Here is a 6,276-nt window from a genome sequence, read left to right as displayed (position 1 = left end):
CATCCTTGGTTGTAAGTTCCCGTTGGAGGACCTGACGGCCTAGGTCTATTATCAATGTAGTTTACCATTTCTTGTTGATCGTCCGTTTCTTTCATGCAACTCCAATTTTCATGTGACCCACCACACCCTTCACAAGCCATAACCGAGACGGTTTTTGTCATTTCTAATTTTTTTATTTTTGAAGAAAGGGCCTCGATTTGGGCTTGTAAAGAAGTGCTTTCGTCGACCTTATGGGCGCCCGGGGCGATAAACTTATTTCCCCGGGGGGTGTGCCATTGAAAATTGGTTTGAGCAATTTCCTCAATCTGATTATATATTTCATGTGGGCGTCGGTTACCTAAAAGTCCCCCGGAGCTAGAATCAAGTGTCTGCCTAGTGTGTGGCAACAATCCATTGTAGAAAGTGGATACTTGTTGCCATATTGCGAGGCCGTGATGGGGACACTTGCGTAATAGCTCCTTGAACCTTTCCTAAGTTTCATATAAGGATTCCTCATCCTCTTGTGAGTATGTATTAATTTCAGTCATTAATTTAGCAGTTTTAGCAGGAGGGAAATACTTATATAGAAATTTTTGGGCTAGTTCATCCCAGGTGTTTACCGAACCAGCTGGGAGGGCGTTGAGCCAAGCTTTCGCTCGGTCTTTTAGTGAGAATGGAAACATACGGAGGCGGATGGCGTCGTTTGATGCTCCATTGATCCGAAAGTATCACATATTTCTAAGAAATTAGTTATATGTAGATGGGGATCCTCGTCCGCAAGCCCGTGGAAGGTTGCGGAGTTTTGGAGCATTTGTATCAAATGCGGTCGAAGCTCGAAGTTATTGGCTTCGACATTCGGAGCATTGATAGCGGCGCCTAGATTACCTACGGTGGGCCGTAGATAATCCATAAGGGTACGTTGGTCCGCCATTGGAGGTGGATCACCCGAAACCTCATTTGGTTTTTGGCTTTTAACCTTTTTCTGAGAAAGCGTTCGGGTTCTTCTAATGGTTCTTTTATGTCTTTATTGGAACTGGAGTTCATACACTACGTGAGGTTGGCGTCGGGTTCCAAGTCCTGCAATAAAAACAGAAAAGAATGTTGGTCAGAAGGTTCACCACGGCCCCATGTTGAGCGAACACGGCCCCGTGGTCGGAATTACAGTGATTGTTTTTCAGATCCCAGTTACTGGAAGTTGGACACGGCCCCGTGTTGCACCGGCACGGCCCCGTGGTCAGCCTCCTGTAACTTGAAAAACAAAAACTGCCAGTAACGATGCTGAGCACGGCCCGTGTCCAACCAGGCATGACCCCGTGCTGAGCTCTGCAGAAGCTGAAAAACTAAAAAAAAAATGTTGTAGTATAAACCCCTAAGGTTATAATACGTGGTCCTTAGTAGTTTGAATTATATGCTAGTTTCCGTTATTATGCTTATAAATGCCCATTTTGCCCTTTTGACATATGAATGAGGTTTTTAGAAATGTGAGAGGACAAAAACCTTTGTTATTGATATATAAGTATGTCCCGAAAATTTCACATCAGTTTTTGGTCTCAAACAGGAGTTATGCTCAATATCGTAAATAGAAGCTTTTATTAATTAAATTGCGATATCTTGCATAAGGCATGTTTAAACTTGGATTTTGACCCAAAACTCATTACCTACTGTTAAGATATTATTTTTAGAGATTTTTGGAATTTAGGATCAGATTATAAACTGATCGTATCATAGAGTTCTTGTGTAATGCGGTAAATGACGATAATACCCTTTTCATGCATAAAATGAGATTTATAAATGATTTGAACGCCAAAACTTTTTCTACTGATTCCATACATTAAATAAATTATTTTGAGCATTCAAAACTGATCAGAATCTCAGATTTCCATAAAACACCATAATTATCGTCAATTAGCGATTTTTACGCTATTTAGGTGCATGGTATGGTTGTAAACCATAATTAACACCTAAGACTTGTTACCTACTGATTTTTCTCAACAAATTTTAATATCATTACAGTAGGTATAATTCATGAACTCAAATTTCAAAAATGTCCTTAAAAGCATATGTGAAATGACCAAAATACCCTTTCGAGGCATGGTTTGGTCATAAATGGTAAACCTCATATATGTATGATATCTTACTGATGTAATGTGATAAAATAAATATTTTTACTGATTACCAAGGACCAGAACCTCAGTTTGCTTTAAAGCCTCTTTTATCAAGGGTAAAATGACCAAAATGCCCCTACGGGACTTAAATTGGTTTTAATTACTTTTTGGGCATATATGTTAACATCTTACTGATGTATTAACATATTCTAAGCATAATAACATATGGGACTTGTATATGGTTCATTTGGTTGCCCGTTACGCGTTTACGCGTTCGGATCGGTTTATGTAACTAGTTTACGTAAGTTTACCGAAACGGGTTTAACCTTATCATTTTTATCTCAAAATCCAGAATGTGTTTAGTTTACCCATATTATACAAGTCCTCGTACTTGTTGGGTCTAAATAACATTCTATTCCGGTCATCGCTTAATCTAGCGTATCGTAGCGCTTTAGATACTTTAAGCTAGCCGGTCTAAGTCTACGACTTAAATAAGACCGTTAGCATTCTGAATTGGTTATATATTACCATTACTCCAGACTAGAGCCACCCGGTAAAAGCTACCTGCATTTAGATAGATTGGATACGACTGATGTGCGTGAAGTGTGTTATATTTTTGATGAGTATTTAAGCCCTTTTTTTACACTTTTAGCCAAGTTTTAAATTTATAAAACACGATATTCACTAACACTAAACACACATATGGGCAAGTGCACCCATCGTGGACGTAGTATAGTGTTGGTAAGATACCGAGGTCGTCCAAGGACACAAGAGCTTTTAATACCGGTTTATCCTCAACGTCTAATCAAATCAAAAAGTTAGAAAAATATTTTAAACTAAGAAAAATAAAAACTAACTAAATGCTGAAAATAAAAATAAAATAAAAACAGATAGACAAGATGAATCACTTGGATTCGACACGTGTATTAGTATAACCTTTGATTATTTTTGCACTTTTGCACTTGTTTAACAGATTATCTTAGTTATTGTAGTAGGCCCCTCTTTTGAAGGCGACGTTACCCTCAACCCAGTAGTTTGAGTCAGCAAGGATACAATCCTAAAGGGTCGGATTATTGAAAGATAATGAATTAAGTTATTAATGCAAATTGTGGTAGGCCCCGCTTTTGGCGGTGACGTTACCCTCGGCTAAGTAGTCTGAGTCAGCAGGGATACAGTCCTAAATAGCCGGGTTATAGTATTAATAGTAGTTAACTTATGAGGGGGTCAAAGAGTTTGGATCCCCGCATCCAATACCTATGGGCATTGAAGGAGATCCTACTAAATTTGACCCAGGTCCCAAGCAGGACCTCTAAACGCTGAACAAGGGCAAGACCCTTACCAAACCGTTCCCTTAACCCCCGACCAGGTAGCCAACATACCTCCATATAGACCGTGGAGATATGAATGGTGAAAATCTTTTATTTTATATAGACAGTAAAATAATGCCAAGACACCACGGACAAACGATAAGGAAAGATCACCTTCAACATAAGTAACTAGTTATTAAAGTCATTAATACAAAACCAAATAAAAAGTGCAAAAGATTAAAAGTAAAAAGTATTATACTAAACACTTGTCTTCACCAAGTGATGTAAAAGACTTAGGCAAACATGGCCTTGATTGTCAAGAACTCTTACGATCAATCTTGGATCCCGAGACGACTCACACACTCTACGATGGACAATGGATGATGGTGGTGGATGATGGTGTTATGGTGGTGGTGGGTGGTGGATGAAGTGTGAGAGAGGTGGTGTGCCAAGGGATGAGAGAGAATGAAACCAAGCTCCTCTATTTATAGGCTGAACAGAAGGCTGGACACGGCCCCGTGTCCGCTGGACACGGCCCCGTGCCCGTCTGACATTCTCTCTCTTCATTAATTGTAATTCGCAATTACAATTAATGCGCCTGCTGTACTTTCACCACGCCCCCGTGCCCGCTGGACACGGCCCTGTGGTGGGCAATGGAAGCTTCTACTGGTTTGTCTTTTCTGCTGCTTCCTAGGCACGCCCCCGTGTTCGCTGGACACGGGGCGTGTTCAGAGTCTGTTTCTTCTCCTTTGCTTTGGGAGGTGCCGTTGAGGGTCCAGGCAGTCTACTTTTGTTCCTTTTCTTGTATTTATGGTAGAATTAGTTGTCTTTTTGCTTCTTTTGTGATTTTGAGCTCATTTCATCCTGAAAATACAAAAGGAAGACAAAAACACTCTTTTTCCAACATTAGTACTTAAAAAGGGTTAGTTTTATGCCTTAATTGATGTGATTTATATGTTGCATTTTACACACATCAACGACTGAGTTATTATGCTGTGAATCAAGTATTAGCTCAGGTAAATACTTTTAACTTATTTTCCCTTATACGGGCTTGGGATACGGTAAATTAATACCGCTTGGTCGGGTGTGGATCAATCAAATGCCGGATTGTGGCTAGTAAATCCACAAAACCTGTTTTGATATTGTTCTGTTGATAACTTAAACATTGGGGGTTAACGACCATGTCCTGGATATATCCTCGGCTCATTCATTTGTAAATGGCCACGACCGATGCGCTAGGTGTAGGCATACACCGAAAAGATGCCAATAAATAATTATTAATTACCCATAAGTTGGGGATAACTCCTTTATGGGTTTTATAAGTGGTGTGTCGTTTAATCATGTCTCAGTCTCTGTACTGGGCCCCAGATGTACGGTAAACATGTAATTCAGTATACAAGAATTTTATTAAAAATTGTCCCAAGTTATAAACGGTTTTGTGCCTTGTGCACTTAAATCAATTTTCATAAACTCTTTTCAAATGAGTCGGTTAATTGTATTTACCAATGAAAACTGACGTATTTTCAAAAGACTAAGTGGCAGGTACTACTCGTAATAGGCTGGGAGTTGCTCGGTATCGAAAAAGAGGATCTTGCAAATATCTGAATGACCAACCCGTTCTCTTCCATTCTAATTTTTCTTCTATCCAGTTTCACCCGCTTCTCTTTTTACCTTAACCCATTCCGACCCGTTCCAGCTTTTTCCTCTTTTTATTTTCACCCATTTTGACCCTTTAGTGTTGGTGCATGCATCTGTCGACTTCGTCTTGTATCGAGTCTTAGTCTTAGATTGTTAGATCAGGGCACGTTTTACAAGAAAACTGGAGAATGTATGTAATTAGATAGAGGTTTCGCTTATATGAACATAGGGGTTTCGCTTATGTGGACTTCGATTATTTCGCTCATATGGACGTGGTACTTGGAGCGAAACCTCATGCAATATATATATGTGCACATAAGCGAAATCATTAGAACAGTTTTACAATTCCATACCGAGGTGCTGCCGGTGTGAGATTTGGCTGTAATCTGTCAGATATCAATAAAAAGAGGTGTTAAAAGTGATTTGCTAGCTGTTTCTAAGTCAGATATTTGTTTTCCGCACCTGTATCTGATCAAAACTCCTCTGAACGACTCATTCGGTCGAAACACGATCCTACATTTAGAAATAATATTAAACCCAAAACAACCCAGAAGGATATTATAATGACCCAAAGTGACCCAAAATAAGATGTATGGGTTGCTTTTGCGAGGCCTAGTGGTGTCCATCATAGATAAAGCCATCCTCAACCCTACACCAACACCCAACTTGGTTTATGAATCAAGTACCGGTATAAAACCTATATAGATAATGATTAAAAGCAAAACAAATAATATTTTATTTTAATTTTAAACCTTTAAATGTGATAAAAACTTCTTTTAGGTACTTGCATAATAGTGAAAATAAACATTGTCATACAAAAATCTTTTAATACTTTAATAATGTTTATCAATTCTTGTGGATGACTGATTCATAAGCTAATCATTCATCACCAAAGTCCAGAAAAAAATTAGAAAAAAAGACAAACAATAAATGGAAAAAAATGTGATAGAGTATAACTGAAACTTACATCAAACTCTTTTGGAATTAATCCGATATTATGAAGAAGAAGAAAAAGAAGCATTTGATATACATCTTGTGCAGAATGCCCAACTGCATCAATTCCCAATTTCTCACTATTAAATTGTTAGCTTCCACTTGAAATAATTACATTAACACCAACATTTAATTTAATCACAAACACTGTACCAATATTTTCTTTTTTACACAAAAGTAATATGTGGAAGCGATTGTAAAGTTATCATACCATATAAACATATATATATGGAGATGAACAAAGAAATCGAGAT

General features: G+C 38.3%; 1 non-coding gene across 1 annotated transcript; it reads left to right on the top strand.

Moving 5' to 3' along the window:
* Positions 1-426: 426 nt before the first annotated feature.
* On the top strand, positions 427-533 carry LOC118480005. The gene has a single exon (XR_004861646.1). It is a non-coding gene; the product is annotated as a small nucleolar RNA R71 (small nucleolar RNA).
* The last annotated feature ends 5,743 nt before the right edge of the window (positions 534-6,276 follow it).

The sequence above is a fragment of the Helianthus annuus genome, chromosome 6, assembly GCF_002127325.2.
Source record: "Helianthus annuus cultivar XRQ/B chromosome 6, HanXRQr2.0-SUNRISE, whole genome shotgun sequence".
Classification (NCBI taxonomy): domain Eukaryota; kingdom Viridiplantae; phylum Streptophyta; class Magnoliopsida; order Asterales; family Asteraceae; genus Helianthus; species Helianthus annuus.
This window is presented reverse-complemented; position numbering and strand designations above follow the sequence as displayed.